We start from the raw sequence: 18,444 nt of genomic DNA on the forward strand, positions 1-18,444 counted from the left end.
ACCTATTCCAGAAATTAAAATTCAGAAGGGAAATACATGATTACAAAACAAGGGGAAAATCGAAACTTGAACTTCCAAAGCACACACTAGTGCTTTTCGAATCATCATTTACGTATTCAGCTGCAAGAGCGTGGAATGAACTTCCTCCTTCCATGACGTCCCTCACTAATCGCAACAACTTCAAAGACAAACTAAAAACTCTATTGTTAAATGAACAATATCTGTGTTCCAGCACTCACGAATAATAGCTCGCATTTCTGATCCAACTTCCTAATAACAAGTATTTTCATCTACATTTTGCTTGTTTACTTTTCCCCTTACATGTTGCCTACCCCTAACAATATTTTGTCCTTTCTCGCATATTAAGAACAATTATATGTTTGTTTTTTTACACTTAACATTAATATTAATTTGTATTATTCTTAACCATATGACACCAAGCACAATTGTGTCAATTAATTTGTGTATCCTTGTGTATTTGTTTTCAATCTTTTTATTATTATTTTTTTTTTTTTAGTGTGTAGACGAGCCTTTGTTCTCAATTTTGTATTTGTTCTTTTTGTGTCTTCTTTATGTTTCTCTCTTTCTTCTTTGTTTGTTATTGTACAAACATTTAGTAGGTAGAATGTATTTAGTATGTATATATATCCATCGGGGTTAGGTGGTAGAACAGCCGCAGGCTGAACCTCGCCCTTTAATAAAGGAAAATTGAAATTGAAATTGAAAATTGAAGGGTGTTTGAACTCAAGGCACTTTCAGATGCCCTTACTGTGGCATTTCTGTTACTTTTTCGTCAATATACTGACATTTTCCGTATGTCGAATTTCCGTTCTCATCTTTACAGCGATGAACCGTAGCGCTGAATGAGATGAAGGATGCGGCAACGTCGCTACGACGAAAGCCTTTCCACGAGCAAGTGCTCTCACTCTCGCACCAGCGAAAGTTATCGCAGAAAAAGGAAAAAGAGTTTCCAGCCGAACCTTCTCGCCCAATCGACGCCCTGCTCTCTGCCGCCAGCGCACGCCGTCAGCCAATCCCGAAAGCCGTCTCTCGCTGCCTTGCCGGTCCGCGCTCTGCCAGTTGGACCATTTCGTCTGGCATCAGTTGAACGAAACACCGAGATCGAGCGCTGTAGTTCCTGCGTTGTCTCGACGCCTCTTCTCTCTTGTTTTCCAGTCTGTGCTCCCCCCATGTGGTGATGATACTAGTGGATGTTTTTACGTTAAACTTTAATCGATAATGTGGTGTCGTGTTTGTACACATTCTCGGGCGCTTGTTAGTGTGTGCGATTGTTTTATTTTTTACGGTGTTAAGAACTGATGAGATAAAAACTAAGGGATTTTTTCAAGAGCATTTCGGTAAGTTTTCCATTTTTATTATACGTAATTAGAGCTCACGCTGCTACTTCCGGTTTCAGAAATGATTTTTCGACGAAATTGTGATTTCTTTTTTAAACGATCTCTTCCTATTCTTGACTATTCTTTGCTGTTGCCACATTGTCGAGTTTTGGGGCTTAACATGTGCAGATGTATATCCCAGAGTTGCCCATTTCGCTTCCTAACTTTCACAACGTGCTGAACTTGCCAAAGTGGGGGGCGTGGTAGATTGAAAGTGTGGCACCTCGCCTGCGCGCTCAGAACTGGACCGATTATGCATGGTTCGGAGTAGAAGACCTTTCGCTGTTCGATAACTAGCAGTTTTCTTGCTTTAATTTAACATTAGTTAAACATTTCAACTATTTCTCCTTTTTGGATAGTCAAAGTGTTCAATTTTGTTACAGCTTTGGAATAAGAATGCAGAATTGGATTCGTGATAGGTCCTGAATTCAAACTTCGATACGTTGTATAAGCTCTCTTTGTCACCTTAGCGCCTTTTTTTAAAGTCACGATTTACCTACCCGAAGAAATAGCAGCGTAAAATTATAAGAAGCCCACTGAATTTCATAGGAAATGAACCAATTCGATATTCCTGGCGGGGGTCTTAGGGATGTCCTTCTGGTAAGGCATCCAAAAGTCAACCTCACTTCCACGTAGTACACCCCTGTAACTGGAATTATACAGGCCAACGAGGCTCTGGCGCCTCGACCCACGGCCAGTATAATCCTCTTGTGGGGTCGTGTCGTTCTGTGGTTGTTCCCGTGGGTGCTGAGTCTGAGATTTGAACTAAGTAAGGAGATCTTAGTCCTCAGAGACAGCATAGTTTTAGTTATTGTAAACGAATGAATGATTAATTTTGAAAATCAAGTTAGGAAGTTTCTGGCATTTTATTATCTTGTTAGGACCCTGTTCTCAATTTTGTTTTAGCTAAGGGCTTATCCCCGTAGTGTGTGAGCCTATGCGCTGTTATGCACGTAATACTAAAATAAAATGTCAGTCAGTCGATATTGCAATGCATCCAAAACTCGGGGAAGCTAGACCAGAGTGCGAAGTTATTGAAGACTGGTGGGGGAAGAAGATCTTAATCTACCCCCCCACACACATAAATTATTATGATATGGATATTTATAATGTTATTAAATATAAAAGTCAATTAATTACTAAATATTTAAAAAAACATTATTATTAAATACACAAAGTAATTAATTAGTTACTTTTATATATATATATCAGATATGTAAAGTAGCAAATGTATTCCTTTACTAACTGATTAAAAATGTCAATAAATTACGAAATAGTTTTGTTATGTATAAGCTTTTGTTTAGTTTTTGTATTAATACAAAACTATTATAATTTATAATTATGTTTGACTTGCATTCTTCTTTTATTGCACGCATATTGTTATTGGTGTAGACAGAGTAAGAATCTCTTGAGAAAGAGGGAAAGCATTCTGAACTCACTATTTTGTGTGCTTTCGATATTATCATTAGTAAAGTGCATAAGAAGTAAATACTAATTGCTTATATTTTGTGAAAAACTCTCCCCCGGGAAATTTTTGGTGGGGGGCATTTTTGAGGTCAAGATTGTTGGTGCGGGGGAATCCTCCCTGTCCTCCCCAGGATTTCGCACCCTGAGCCAGACCGAGAATACAACCCAAGTGCTTCTTAATTACGATCCCATACTATTAATTAGTATGGGGGCCTATGAAGTTCAAATAATCAAATTTTCTTTGTCGAAACAATAACATTTGTCCCCTGTGCATTGCATCGGATCATGAAGACCTACGATAGACTTCGATTGATTGATTTGGCTTACTGTACTTCGCTTTTGGCTAATCGAGAAGAAGAATCGTGATATAATTGATGAAGGGACATCACAAAGAGCGCTCAGGCCGGGATTCGAACCTAGTACGCCTGGCGTCGTAGTGCTAACTATTCCGTTACAGGGTAGTCATTAGGTTTCGAGAGCTCCATAAATTCTTTACCTCGGCCACAATGATGTGATCAGCATCTCGCTCTTCCCGCCAGGGTCACACCCGACGTACACATTGATGAGAAACTGGATGAACCAAAGAGGGACTGACATTGACGGACGAATTCTTACCTGTGCATGAGTTAGCTTGGTAGACCTGTCGATATGAATTAATTTATACATATTGGTGGGGTTTTTTTTTCAATTGAAACCAATTGATTGCATATTTGCAGAGTTGCAGGAAGTTCAAACTTCACAGAATGACCTAGAAATGTATTTAGAGAACCTACAAGAATCGTGGTTCTGGTTATAATGAGTGGAACCTTGCCGTCCTCCATGGCTGAGTGGTTAACACATCACGATCCTACGCCAGGGGTTTCGAATCTCGGCCTCGGCATGGGTGTTTGTGAGTGTCCATTCATCAATTTCATTATATCATCACTCATCTCCATCTTCGCGATTAGTCAAAAATGAAAAAAGCGAAGTAAAATAAACCAGATCAATCAATCTAATACTTAACCCAACAGCAATGATCCATCAGGGGTCCCGGGTTCGAATCCCGGCCGGGGCATGGATGTTTGTGAGTGTCCATTCATCAATTTCATCATGTCATCACTCATCCCCATCTTCGCAAATTACCCTAAGTGGCACAAAAAGCGAAATAAAATAAAGTAAATCAAATTAATAAAAAAAAGCAATGATCCATCGAGTTAAATAGTGTCGGTGGTATTCTTGAGAAATATCAACGGGAGAACCGAAGGGAAATTTGAGAGGAGGGGTTTGCATGACGCGTGTGATTTGTGGTATCACGATTCATACGTCGCGAAGCAGGTTTGGCGTAAGTCGAAATCATTTGTAGTTACTCAACCAAAACCGTCATATTTCTTTTGTTGCGTTCTGTTTCTTCGCCCTCGAACCTAATCAGTTAAGCATCAGCATTGTATTCAAACCACGATGACGCGATCTTTAATCTATACACACCCATTTTGCACAAGAGCCACCCCCCGGACACCGTTATTTTGTTTAATAAGCCCTGACCTCTTTCACATCTATTTATTTATTTATTTACTCAGAGTTTCAGATACAGTCTTATTTGGCCATTTTACACTGAAACAACATAAAGTAGAAATAAAAAATAACAAAAGATAAAAACAATAACAAGATAGGATAGATTTACATGTTCTTCGTCAGTAATATACAAAAAGTACGTTCTGGAAGGAAAATATCTACATTCAGGGGAAGTTTTGTTGTAGATTTCTGGGAGCCTGTAAAACAAGGAGCGTTGCAGAAGGGATAGCCTAGTGGTTGGGTTGTGGAAGAGTTGCAGGTTGCGCGTTAGCTTTTGGGGTACCCTAAGTGTGAATTCACTGATTAGGAGATCTGTTCTGATTTTGCCATATTATCTTGTATAAAAATTTCATGTCAGCTAGATCACGACGAAAGGATGGAGTGTGAATATTCAGAGCAGCTATGGTGTCTGATTTGGATACATGTCGAAAGGAAGGTATTCTATGGCGAACAATTGCAAGAAAGAAACTGAGAACAGAATCTATTTTGGTGAGATTGGTTTTTGAGGCCATTGCCCAAATTGGGGAACAGTATTCAAGGATGGGCGAGATGAAAGGTTTAATGAATAAAGCAAGAGATGAAGGGTTTTGAATTTCGCTAAATCTGTATAGAAGACCGAGAAGGCGCATGGCTTTTTTAGTGGTTGCAATAATATGATAGTTAAAAGTGAGTTTTTCATCCATGATAATACGTAGGTCCTTTTGGGTGGAAACGTTTTGGATTGGATTGTTTTCAATAGTATAAGTAGACACCACTTTGTTCTTTTTTAGGGAATAAGTAAGGAAAGAGCATTTCTGAGGGTTTAGTTCTAAATTCCACTGACGACACCACTTAACAAGTTCTGTGAGAGCATTTTGAAGAATCATCATGTCATGATGCGATGAGATCTCCTTAAAGAGTTTACAGTCATCCGCAAACAAAAGTATATTGATAGGGAGGGAGGACAGTTTTTCAGGGAGGTCATCCATGTACAGAAGGAATAGGAGCGGCCCTAAGACACTCCCCTGGGGAACTCCAGACAAAACGGGAAGAAAGTTAGAAGAGGTACCTGAAAGAGCAACACGTTGTTCACGCTCATGGAGGTAGTCCTGGAGTAAAGAAAGAAATTTGCCATGGATGTTAAATCTGGATGATAATTTATGAAAAAGAAATTTATGATTAATTTTGTCAAAGGCTTTCGAAATGTCCAAATATCTATCGTAGTATTTTTCTTTTTGTATTACTGAGAGGGATTTATAAGGTAGTGTTATAGGTTATCCAGTATTAATTTTACAGAGTGCAATTTGTATGTAAAGAAGTGTGTTGTTACAAAATGCTTCATTTTACCCAGAATTTTGTAATTGAAAAGAAAATGATATACGAGTAGTTTTTAGCATAGCCTTATAGATTAATTATAGAAGAGTACTATTATTTGCTAGATGAAATAGATAACTTCTAATAAATACATGGTAGCATAAATAAACATGGATGCGTTTTAGAAATGCCTATTCTCTTCGTTCCGAAGATGTAAAGGGAAGGGAAAGTAATTGATAAACGACATGTGCGTGTAACGAAGAAACATCACAATGTATTATTGTGTGCAGTAACAGCATTTCTGTCCTGAGGTTTGGGGATAATGGAGATAATATATCTAGTAATTTATTAATTTTTCCATATACTCATACAATTTCCGTTAGTAATTCACCACTAATTTTGATTATTTCCCGTTATATAATTCCGTTAATGCAATAAACCGTCATTATTATATAGAGTGAATTTTTCACAGAATACACGAGAAGAGTAGTGGGAGTAAATGATGCTGCTATGTATGTGTTAGTCTGAATACTTGTCTTTTCATTGTCAAAGTTCGTTTTACAATAGCTGAAGGAAATTTGACTAGTGTGCTGCATTAACTTTGCCGTGCCTTTAGGAAATATATTCCATTTATCCTCAATTGCGTGTTGAACAAGCTTTGTCCTTCTAAGTCTTGCACGGAGTAATAGTTGCGTGTGATCTGGAACCTATAATCTTTGAATGCAGGAAAGTTTGAGTTTTATATTTGTTTGAGGTAGTAGCCTGCCTATGTACTTGTTCGTAACTGAAATCCTGTGAGTCACGCTACCCAGCACAACACTACCGCGTAGTGGGTTGCCTATCTCGTAAGGATATAGGGGAGCTATATGCAGGAACCGAAATTGAAAGACAGCAACAGCGTATTATTCGTCGTTATACTGGGTGAGTCTTTTAAAAGAGGCCCCGTGGAAAATGCGTTCCTTGCATTTAGGCAACCCTGGTACACCGAAGAGAAGAGCGGGGCAGAGAACAGTCCAGGATATCGGTGCCAAGCATATTCGACGACATGACATATCCTGGACTGTTCTCTGCCCCGCTCTTCTCTTCGGTGTACCAGGGTTGCCTACAAGCAAGGAGCACATTTTCCACGGGGCCTCTTTTAAAAGACTCACCCAGTATTTCCCTTCACTTGTACTTATGATTGATTGATTGATTTAGTTTATTTTACTTCGCGTTTTGTGCCTCTTGGCTAATTTGCGAAGATGAGGATGAGTGATGAAAGGATGAAATTGATGAATGGACATTCACAAACAACCAAGCCCGACCAGGATTCGAACCCGGGACCCTTGGCGTCGCAGCGCGATGTGCTAACCGCTCGGCCACAGGGTCTGGCAACTTGTACTTATGCAACAGTTAAAGCCACGTAAATACCTCGTAGTGTGTTTTAATATTATTCACAACCAATCGTTGGCACGGATTTTCTTGTCGAGCACTGAGTGCAGCCTTAGTATTCAGAGAGCAAATTTTGAAGCGGAAATATTAAGAGTTCTGGCAGAGAAAGGTCCTACTCTTTCGGCCTCGTATATGCTGGCTGTAAAACGCTTCTCGTGACTGGACCAATCAGCTTTTAGTATACTTGAGACTCATAAAAGTTTATTAAAATATCCTTTCACCATTTCTCACACATGCTGCAATGAGTTAAGCAAATACGGTGCCTGAATATTTCAGCGATGGTGTGGTCGTGTTCCCTACACCGCAAGTTGTAATCTTTGTACTGCGTACATCTGTGTAAATCTCCCTTGCGGCATATTTCGTTTCTTAGCATCAATTACAAATGGATTGTCATTGTTCTGAATGCGAAGTTGGATCAGGCGGGACGCGAATGGATTTCTCGACGAATCCAAACTGCTTATTTAGATTCTTCGGAGAAGGGGACGGGGAGCTTAAATACATAGTACGAGGTTGCTGTTACAGTCATGTAGTTGTTCTTTACGCCCTCGTATTTGAACTGCTGCATGCATATGCTCTCATTATTGTTTTTCATGTACAAGAACAGACAGGTGCAGAAACACAGGTGTCCAGAAAATATTGCATATTATAGACAGGAGCCAAAGTAATTATATTAATAGGAAATGTTTTTTTCTCTCATCTCATACCTTGAGCTTAATCTACCACACATTAAACTGAAATCTCAAAGAACTTAAGTCATTTTCTACGTTCAGCCTTCTTTGCTTTTGATCATACATGAAATAATCGAGCCTTTAATTCTTGGAATTATTTTGTTATGTTTTGTTATAGCTGGTGATCGATCCTGGATAAATGCATCGCGTTACATATAATTTACGCCGGGATATTAATTTAAGTCTTTGAATGCTCGTGCCGTTGGTTCTATATTAGCATGCAGTGTTAATTGGACGTTAGCCGGAAAATAGAATTGTGTTTACCTGAAGACGAGAGAAGAGGCGCACTCTTGAAACGTAGTGGTATAAGTGGAATGAGTATAAGTAAAAGCACTAGACTGTATAAGTTCCAAGTAACAATGCATGCTAGCTATAAATCTAATTATGATCTCGATGGCACGAGCATAATATATATTCAAGTGAGAAGAAATTTGAGGTATGGGGTGATGACAAGAGGCGGACTTGGTGGACCTGCAAGAAAAAAGGATTTACTATATGCTGCAGTCTCTCGTGGAAGGGGACGATGAGAAAATTTAAGGGTTCTCTTCATCCCTCATGGATGGCCACTCCCTTACTGACATTTATTTTACGATCTTGGTGGTCCTTATGAAGCCCTGCACTTGGTACTGCTTTTCAGGAAGGTCAGTCTCCTCTTGGATTTTGAAGTATTTCTGTACCTTTTGTATTAAACTGTTAGGTACCTGTTATCCAAACATCAGGCCCGCATTTCAACCTCTGGAGAAGACACGATAAAGAGATGGATAAACAGACGGCCACAAGATGTAGTTCTGAACGCGGACGGATGCTGTAGCTTCCCCCTATTTTTTTTCTGTTTGCCAACTGTGATGTCTCCAGTCGTAGGGTTGTGGCAGTTGCCACCCTCTCCTCCCCTTCCTCAGCACGGGCAACCCTCCAAACCCTATGTTTTCTGGTTACATATCAGGGAACGACAGGCTCACAGATGTCTGGTTCGCAGTGGTAGTAAATCCTGACATCTTCTCCCCCATTTTCCGTCCGTCGCATCCAGCTTTCGAACCTCTAAAACCATATAAAGCGAAGACTAACTGCATATTATCACCCTCTAGCTTCACTTCATTATAATAAATATTTTATATCTGCGCGTTATACTCAGATGCGACCCTTCTCCAAACATTCGAGTTTTAACTAAGTAGCTGTAACTCATGTTAATAGAATTCTTGTTGCTATTGGCGACAGAAGAGAGAGGATAGATGGTTTGGAAATCGAATAATAACTTAGGCATAGAGAGAGAGAGAGATAGAGCGGTTGAAGTTTTACAGTACCCTTGTACAAGTTTCAGTTCAACCGATATTTAGTTCATTATTATCTGTGCATTATCGTCTGATTACCATGCGAGAGACCCGGGTTCGATCCCCGGCGGGATAACCGGAATTTTTTTCCACCTGTTCAAACGGCTCAGGCGCCAACCTAGCGTCGTATAAAGTGGGTACCTGGAGGAAACTCCGGAAAGGGGGGGGGGGGGTAAAGGCTGCCAGGAGCGTGGTGCTGATCACATCACCCCCACCTTCGGTCGTGATCAAGAAAGTATGGGACCCTAACTCCACACCCCCTATACGCTTTAATGGCGTGGTGCACAGGGGAGCACTTTATTTTTTTTAAAAAAAAATATCTGTGCATATTCATGAGCATTACGTTGTACAATCACAGTCACTTCTGGGTTCCAACTGTAACATTGACTTTGAATGGATGACTTTGAATGGAGTCATTACAACCCAAAACTATCCGTGGCTGTACGTGATGAATATCTGTGGTAAAAAAAAATAGAATTCGTTTGCTGGTGAAAGTTTTTTGGTGTCCTACAGCTTCGAATATTTAGTCAACAGACAATGGATTGATTGATTTTATTTTATTTCGCTTTTCTGACACTATGGGCTTATTGCAAAGATGAGATGGATGAAAGAGAATCTCAAGATTCGAACGTAGAATCCGTGTCGAAAATGTGGTTGTATCATATTTTGTCGTAAGAGGACCAGAGAAACGTACCTCCAGAAATGCTATTTTCAATTTTGTTTGAATAAACTCCTCTGAAGAGCTCTATTTGCAGTCAGATCGTCGTATCTCCAATTCTGATCCTTAGCAGTGAGCTGGAGTCATGTCTCTCCAATTTGCTGACTCTTTTAAGTGTCAGATATATTCCTAAGAATACATTATTACCTCTCTCCTGTATTGATAAATTGGAGTTACGTTACGTTTCACACGACGATTTGTGAAAGTCTAGAGAAGGAGAATTGAAAATAACATTGGAAGCTTATTTTGGAGGAGGTCAAAGTCCACTAGTACAAGGACTATATTACCTGAGATGGGTATGCGCGGATGTTTCCTTCCTCTAGTCCCTACTAAGAGAAACGTGCAATAAAGATATGATAACAACTCTTTATATGTGCCTATTCAAACAACAGCGATAAGATGCTGTGATTGCTGTTCGCATTTTCCGCTCCTCTGAATATGAATTCATTAAAGAAGCAGGCTGTGGGTTTTAAGAGAGCATTGGTCTGGAGAGATGATACTTAATACCGACGCGCCACCATTGCGCTGTTGGTGTGCAGGGAATATTAATGAAGCCGTGAAAGGATGTATCTTGGCGATCCTTTCAATGTCTTTGTCTCTGCTTCCGGTTGAAGCATTGAATGTTATTGTATTGTGTAATTGAGTTGGTAATATTTGTGCGGAAATTTGTTAGTTATTTGTGCTTATGATTCAGTTACTCTAGATCTTTCTTTTGAGCAACATTCTTCTATTTGTTTAGAATGAATTTGTCTTGTTTTCGGTCTCGTCTAGAGTTGTAAAAGCTTGTCTCCGTCTCGTCTCGATTTCTAAATGCTTGTCTCCGTTTTTTTCGTGTAGTAAATGCTTGTCTCGGTCTTGTCAGGAGTCTGTAATAGGTAATGTTAATCTGTTTGACTCCTTGTTTCGACGCTAGTAACTCTCGAAATATTGACTTTTATCATCAACGTTTGCAACCAGGCCGCACAATTGATGAAATTAATCGAAGGGACACTCACAAGTAACACCTATGTACAGCTCGGAATTCGAAACCGGGACTCTGGGGTGACTTTGCGTGCCTCATCAGAAAGATCACACCCTTACACACTTTAACCACTAGATCGCGAATGCAGAGAGAATGTATATATTCAGTAATATATTACACACACGTCATTATTTGGGTCCCTCTTAGTCATAGTCCTCAATATATTTTGAATCTAAATGATGTTTATGTGTGTGTGTGTACCATGCTCCATATTAGTAATACCAAATTGGAATCGTTCAACTCTACATACGATGCATTCCTACGGCAACATTATATTGAGGCTAAATAACATGTAACTTAGCGTTTGTCTATAAAGGCGTACAAGAAATGGTTCTCTCTCTGTGAGAACTTATTCATCTTTTCTTGTATTTTACTCGTGGCTTTATGGCGTAATAAATAAGACCTATGTATGCATAAAACATATTTCTTTTTCTCGTTGTAGCCCTCCCTTCCTTGTTTTCTCTGTGCAAGCGTTGTGTGCGGCCTCCTCTCCCGTATAAACGTGCAGCCTCAGCTTAGTCGCCGAGGGTGTGGGAAGAGAAGGAAAAGTATTTTGCCTGATTCATTGGTCCCTGAGAATCTCGTCCCCGTAGCTTGCTTTCCCGTGATTGGAATTTCAATGATGTTTCAAACAGACGCACAAAATTGTATCTAGTTTTCGAAGTTCACCACTTTGGAGAACGTGTCTGGGCACAGATTCGAGTTCCTGTGGTGTCAGTAATTTCGAAGATTGGCTTAACCGTGTTTCTGTAAGACTAACTGTGTCTGTGTTCCATTGTGTTCGTTTTCCATAATTGTTATGTGCTCGTATGGTTTCTAAACTTAGGTTCAGTAGTAATAGATATTTCAAAATGAAGCTCCCTTCTTAAATTTCATTTTGTATCTTATTTCCCCATGATTATTTTTATATGATCTTTTAATTATTTTTTTTTTGTTGTATTTTTACTAATTGATTTGGTTAATTTTACTTCGCATTTTCTGCCACTTTTGGCCAATCGAGAAGATGATGATGAAATTGATGAAGGGGCATTTACAAAGAACACCCATGCCCGGATCGGGGTTCGATCTCTACACCCCTGACGCCGTAGCGTGTTGTGCTAACCACTCCGCCACGGAGGTCTGCTTTATTGTTATTAAATGAAAAGTAGATCGTAAAAGAAGAAATAACACAGTTGATGCTCCAGTGAATATTTAATGTTTGCGTAATTGTATATTCACGTCTATCAACATCTTAACATATAAGGAGTTCTAAGTGGGAATGCATTAATATCGTTGCTCAACAACGCTAACATATTCTCTCCTCCCGATCAACTAAGAACTCTCATCTCCAAAGTAATGTGTGTAAGGAGTAAAACTTGACCTATTTATCAGCTGAGTTGTATTATCTTCCGGAAATCCAAGTAATAGATAGTATTGATAATGAAACACAGCTGAGTTCACGTACAGAAAGTAGATATTTTGTCAGGAGCCGTACAGGTTGCCAAATGTAATAGTGATAAAATTATCAGTGTCATGTCGTAAGTACTTCCGTGATAACGTAATGGTAGGCTATGCCACATTGTAATCAACGGACCCTGCTTATACTGTAGTGGAAGTACATATCGGTGATTCGTATCTTGTCCGATTAGGGTATCAACGCATAAAGTGGTCTTAACAACAGCTTTTGCTGAAGTCTTCTGACGTCTTAAGTATTTCACAAGCACATACTAACTTAGTTTTATCTGTTCTGAGAAAAAGAAAGGAACTGGACATACCTTACCACATGGCTTGTGCAGGAGTTGTAGTACATAGGTATTCAGCGAAAAAAAAATGCAGGCTGGAACAGGACTCGAACCCAGGTTCTTGGCATTCCGTGCCATTCTTCAACCGTAAAACAACGGCAGTGAAAAGTCCGACGAAAACTGAGTTGGTAGAGCAAAGGCACAGTATGTGCCAGAGACCCTGGTCGAGCTGAAATTTTTATATATCTAATGTGGTATAAAAATATTAGACTTCTAAAAGGCGTTTGACCTAACAAATCCTGCCTAGTTCATTTACATTAAGCTCGCAGTATTTCTGTGATATTAACAGTTTCTTCTACTGCTTCCTTGCTTGAGAGCTATTAATGTATCTCCATTTGGGATCAGGGTATAGATGACGGAGATGGCCTTGTTTTACCCGTAGAAATGTTATATTCATGTGCAGCTGGGTGAAAACGTGATGATATAATTCGGATACCTTTGTTAGTAACTTCGGAAACAGGTTTATGGAGGTTGTTCCTAATGTGGAATGTTCGAATGTAGGTGAAGGAGGCTAGATTCGTATCTTATGAGTGAACTCGATTGCTTGATAATGAAAGTATTTTTTTCTGTAATGTTTGACTTCGTAATTATAACCGTTCTGCCAATTTATCTTCCTTTGTTGTTTCATGGCATAGTAAGACTGACGTTTCGTGATAAATTGTGAGTTTATGCAGATGTATTCAATAAGAACTTATGAACTGGATGTTGTCCATATCCATGGCATACTATTCTGGGTGATCAAGTTAATTGGGGATCTGGAAAGATCCTTTTGGGATCGTCTCTGCTCACGACAATCATTTAAATTTAAAATTTTCTAGAATTCGGTGGGAGAGAAGCGGTATAATTTACAAACTGTCTCGGATATTATCTGCATCAGTTTGTTTTATCAGAGCCACAACCTCAGAGGGGGTTCTCAAAGGACGAATGGAAGTTACTTGATAAATTGAGCGACTTTCTTTACTGGGCAATTGAGAGTTCTTGAAGTTCACATCTATTGTGATAGGGTTCTATTCCCTTGTAGCCGTCAAATGCTGAATGGTATCTTTATCAACGTTTTGGTCCTTTTGCTTCCATGTACACGAACATCCTTTTATCACTGTAGACCTGGACACTGACTCTGAAACAAGCATTCTAATTAACTTTTACAATTGGAGGGGGGGGGGGTAGTAAATAATTAAGAACCGCACATGTCGAATTCATTTATCTGTTTCGCATAGCGATTTTCATGAAGTTGGGACCCAACTTCAGCCTCCGTACGAAGCCAGAGGTTCCAGGTTCGAACCCTTTTCAGGTATGAATGTATCATTTTATTTGTTCTTTTTACCCATTTCATCAGTTCATCCTCACCGTACATTGTCAGGGCCTCCGCGATGGCGCAGTGGTAGCGTCTTCGCCTTGTAATCAAGGGGTCCCGGGTTCGATACCCGGCGGAGGCACAAGTGGTTCGGATCCGAATTTAAACTGTAGGTCCAGTCCCGATTAGCCTTACTATGCATAAAGTGGACTTAAAACACGAAATCAACCAACCAACCAACCGTACATTGTCAATGGTTGACTGAGAGGAATGACGGTCTCAGACCGTAAATGACCGTCTTTAAAGTATTAACAGCAATTATAAACCTAATTACATTTATTTGTAATTATTTCGTTTTTAAAAATTTTATTCACGGAGCTGAAATTTATAATCATTATTTATTTAATTTAATTTTGTGTTTTGTGTGTTATATTCAGGGCGTTAAGACTTCTGTGTATGAGTATAATGTGTGTAATGACATATGTGAAATGACAATGTACTTCGTGTTTAATATAATAATGTATAATTTTATGTGTATGGTTGAGTGGAAGAAAAGGCTTTGTACGGCCTTAACTCCGCCATTTAAAACAAGGCGTTAATAAATAATAAATAAATAAAGAGACAAATTATTCAAATTTAAATAAAAAACGGTTGTGTCCTGTTTTCGTAAATTAATAGACAGACTGCCGAATTTTGACGCAAGAATATTGTAAATTGTTACGGTAGCTTCTAGCAGTATAGAGGTAGAAAAATAATGTAAAATGATCAAAGTAGTATTAATACTAAAAATAATAACAATAAAATCGTCTTTATTAGAGCGGACGTATTGCGGCCTCGACTCGTACAACAGACTCTTGTCAGAGATTAATACGATACAAGGATGAAACAGTGAGTATACTTTGAAAAAAATATGAAAAGGCTTGCATACATACATAATGAATATAGATTCAATATAAAAAAAATAAATTGAATAAAATAGAAAACGGGTTACATGCATAAACTATTCATTATCGTAATAAACTATGGGACACTAAAAATCGACTACTGAATCAGGAGATGTGACGGGAAAATGAGGAAATTTGAACATTTCCGTCCATTTGCAGTATATTTCCAAGCATCCTTTCATGAGAACAAGTAGAAACGATTTGCATGTACGTGATTGTTGAGAAACACACTGCTGTGCTAGATGATGCCTGACCAGAGAGTGGAACGTGTTCCGATTTAAGTAGGCACGTGCCTAGGAATTTCATAATGCAGAGGATATTGTCTTTTGCTTGCCAGTCAGTACTGTCGTCTCCTATTTTTTTTTCCACGCAGGTCTCTACATTCAGGACATTGTATTGGTTATCGCCCTCGTATTGAGTGTATCGTCCTCGTATCGAGTGTGAGCATTTCCATATTCAAAAGCGGTCCCCCGTATCTTCGTGGCTGAGATGCGGCAAGTGGGAGCTGCTTGAATATGAAGGAGTAGCGCTGATGTTACAGGCAGAGGAAAATGAGTGTACGCCCTGACCACGCGTCACCCAACAAAGAATTCGCGTAACAAACCTTGCGGGATTTCACTCCCACATGAGCTCTTAGCAGTGTCTCTACCAGTCTGGAAAACTTAGAAATTATGGAAAAGTCATGGAAATGTCAGGGAAATTGACTTGTTTCTGGAAAATTCAACATTTTTGTAGTAGTGCACTAAAAGTAGGTTTTTGAAGAAAGAAAACATGAAAAGCAAAGAAGTTTAAATTTGTTGTGGACAAACTGTACTTCAATTTGATACGCTGAGTATTACTGTTAGTTACAGCAGAAATTGCATATTAAATACTCTAAGAATAAGGTCATGTTTTGAACTACTTTCGTGTTGAAATCTACTACAGCAAGTGGCTATTTGAATTTCCCACTTTCTTGTTGCAATTTTTGGGTTGTGAATGGTAGATATTGGAATTAATACAGATTTTATTACTAAATTTTACAATAATTACTATGTATTATTTATGCCGTAATTATGATTTTTTTAATGAAGAAGAATTCTTTGTTAACCACAAGTCAGTCCTGCCGATATCACTTTTGCATGTCAAAGTGAATATTCTAAAAACTTGGTTAAGTGGGATTCCAAACGTGGTGTTAGCTAAAATATAGTAACCTTTTTATATACGTATGTTTAAATATATGAATTGCCATGATGGACAAATAATCAGGTGTTGTGTCCATGTGCGTTTGTAATGGTCTTTTCATCAATTTATTCTTATCACCATTCATTCAAAACCTCGGGATTAGCCAAAATTGGAATACGCCAAATTACCAAAATACAAATACCAGTTTCAGATAGGCCATCTCCTTTTTGTTCATCTTGTGACCCTTTACCAAGTAATTTCCCCTAGGTCCGTTTGCAGATGTGGTCTTGCCCCAAAGAAACGTACGTTAAAATTACCCCACAACATACATGGGATGGATGAAAATTAAACTGCGTATCCTACGTTATATCACACCGCCAGTCACAAATACAAAACTTTGCGAATGGCCAGACCATCTGGCTCGTCCAAGTTCACCCAAACAGGGGCTGCTGTGCCAGTTCTCGAATTGATACCTCGTCATTCTTGGAAAGCGTTACAAGCGTGCAACAACAACTCTCGCTCCACATTGCCACGACGCTGTGGGTGCTTGAATATGTATGCGCGACCGTGCGTTGTGTCATGCATGTTTACAAAGAACACATGAGCGTGGGCGGGCTCCCAGATAACCTTGCGTTGATGCAGAGGCCAGCACAGTGCCAAGCCCCTCCGTAACTGACCTAAAAGGATGATCTCACGCTTCCATTATAAGTTCATAAAGCTGCCCTTCCACTTGCACAGGCTCCGTGAATGTCGCTGAGTTGCCAGTTTTCATATGGTGGCCGCGTGCGTCCGGTTTCGCAGTCTGGAGACGGTGAATTCCGGTGGAGATTGCTTTGAGACACCTTTCCCCAGACCCACGTGAATCTCGTGCCGAGAGTTAACCATTCTCAGCCTCAGTTAACCATTCTCACCCTCGTCTCGTTCTGTTGTCTCGTGCCCCGACTGGGTGTCCTAGTTCAGTGTTCGAGTCCTGGTCTGGGTATGCGTGAGTGCCTCTTCATCAGTTTCATCTAATCATCATTCATCCTCTTTGCGATTAGACCCATAGAGGCTAATGTGCTTGATGATCTAACCCCATTTTCCAATCTCTCAGGATAAGTTTCAGTTCGGTAACCGTTAAGGATGGCCAATTTCGGATATAATAATACTTTCAGACTGTTTACAATTTAATAAAATAGTATTTTACAGTGTTGATAATGGTTGAGTATCTTTAGTCGATCTGTATCCATATTTGTTTGCCATAGTTTTGCTCTATTGGTGTGGCACCTCGCAGAAACACATGCTACCAACGATACATTTCTATAATTACCACACAAGTTGAATTAAATATTTTCCAAAATAGGAGAAAGGATATGCTCAGGGCCTTGACAGTCGTTCAAAATTTGTTTGCACTCACGTATATATTGATGGCATCTAGAAAGACTTGTCTCCGAGTAATTTTCTTTAGGATTGTATAAGTTCCGTTTTGTGCACATATAGGCTAATTGGGACTAGATGTGGATCTATAGTTTAATCCACTGTGCAGTGTGAGAAAAGGTTTGGAATCAGTATGTTACGAACCGTGAAAGTGGGATATTATTATTATATAGTGAAAATCCAATTTTTGAAATAAAGGATACTTTCACGTTAGTTTTAAGGCTTGTCTTTGGACCGTTCTCCAAATTTCCTCTCCTCTCTAAAAACCTCTGTGATATGCCAAATTTTGAGAGAAATTCTTAGAATTCCTTCTAGAGCGAATCTTCGTATGGCTTACTTTCGCTCTTGTCTAGGTATTTGCAATCGTTACGTAAGTCAATTAAACTAAGGCGACAAGCAACACGTGGATATCACACCGAAGCGACACATGTCGTTTGGAAGCGAACCCTCATTATTCAATGCTAACTTTCGAACCGAAGAGGCACGACAAGCTGCATTTGTCGCTCGAACTGGGCGTTTCTCAATACCGTGCACCGTGTAGCCTCGATCCGTTCGCGCATGCGCGGTGAATGTTTTACTCATGCTGCTTGGCGCTTCCCGCTTCGGTGGAAATACTAAGGAAGATTTCACACCAAAGCGACACGTGTTGCTTGAGGTTTTCACCAATCGAACGCAGGCTTGTGCGGCCTATCGAACCGCTCCGGTGTGAGACGTTGCTGCTGATTGACTTGACAGTTTGTCGTGTCGATTCGGTTCGAGAAGTTGCATTCATTTCTGTAGGGTGATTTTTAAGAGAAACGTGTCGCGTGTTGCTTCGGTCAGAAAGCTCCGTAAGAGGCGTGCGTGTGAAAACATCAAGAATAGTTAGGTTTTAACTGTATTAGGACAGGCTTTCCAAACGTAGAGAATCTTTG

At 39.5% G+C, this 18,444-nt stretch overlaps 1 protein-coding gene across 3 annotated transcripts in view; it reads left to right on the forward strand.

Moving 5' to 3' along the window:
* The window catches only part of LOC145978704 (uncharacterized), a 289,117-nt gene that overhangs the window by 29,841 nt on the left and 240,832 nt on the right, over positions 1-18,444 (forward strand). For 2 of the 3 annotated variants that reach the window (XM_083111503.1, XM_083111505.1), the window contains exon 1: positions 1,117-1,358. The exons of the other annotated variant lie outside the window; for it this stretch is intronic. The gene's annotated coding sequence lies outside the window, so the exon portion shown is untranslated. Of the gene's footprint in view, positions 1-1,116; positions 1,359-18,444 lie in introns of those variants that run through there. 3 annotated transcript variants of the gene reach the window in all.

This window comes from Lepisma saccharinum, chromosome 25 (genome assembly GCF_977018435.1).
Source record: "Lepisma saccharinum chromosome 25, izLepSacc3.1, whole genome shotgun sequence".
NCBI classification, from domain to species: domain Eukaryota; kingdom Metazoa; phylum Arthropoda; class Insecta; order Zygentoma; family Lepismatidae; genus Lepisma; species Lepisma saccharinum.